The sequence below is a fragment of the Geospiza fortis genome, unplaced genomic scaffold (assembly GCF_000277835.1).
Source record: "Geospiza fortis unplaced genomic scaffold, GeoFor_1.0 scaffold40, whole genome shotgun sequence".
Classification (NCBI taxonomy): domain Eukaryota; kingdom Metazoa; phylum Chordata; class Aves; order Passeriformes; family Thraupidae; genus Geospiza; species Geospiza fortis.
In genome coordinates, this window is record NW_005054297.1 from 13,658,840 (window position 1) to 13,659,252 (window position 413).

A 413-nucleotide genomic window follows, 5' to 3' on the forward strand; every position below is an offset into this window, starting at 1 on the left:
GGAAAGAGCGCGGCTGAGCAGGGAAAGTCACAAAAGACGTGGACATATTTTGGATGTTTTACAATCTGCAGGATTGGGGTTGCGGGTTGTAAAGGAGAAGGTAAGAGGTGCTGGGCATTTTCCCCACCTTTTTCTTCTTTTTTTCGTACCTTTTCTCCCGCGGTTTTTTCCTCGTTTATTTTATCAGGTTTTCTTTATTTATTTGTTGGGGGTTTTCTTATGTTGTTTTTTTTCTTTTTTTTCCTTTTTTTTTCTTTTTTTTTTCTTTTCCCCCGATGCTCTGAGCGGAGCAGAGGGGTTCCTCTCGCGGGGCGCAGGCGGCGGGCGCTGGTGACCCCGCGGAGGGGAGCGGGGGAGCAGCGCCGGCCGTCGGGGTGCGGCGGCGAGCAGCGCGGGCAGCGCTAATGACAAAC

The 413-nt window shown here is 51.1% G+C and overlaps 1 protein-coding gene across 3 annotated transcripts in view; it reads left to right on the forward strand.

Moving 5' to 3' along the window:
* The window catches only part of PDGFRA (platelet derived growth factor receptor alpha), a 36,621-nt gene that overhangs the window by 2,469 nt on the left and 33,739 nt on the right, over positions 1 to 413 (forward strand). Inside the window, exon 1 of one of the 3 annotated variants that reach the window (XM_005415493.2) lies at positions 7 to 100. The exons of the other annotated variants lie outside the window; for them this stretch is intronic. The gene's annotated coding sequence lies outside the window, so the exon portion shown is untranslated. Of the gene's footprint in view, positions 1 to 6; positions 101 to 413 lie in introns of those variants that run through there. 3 annotated transcript variants of the gene reach the window in all.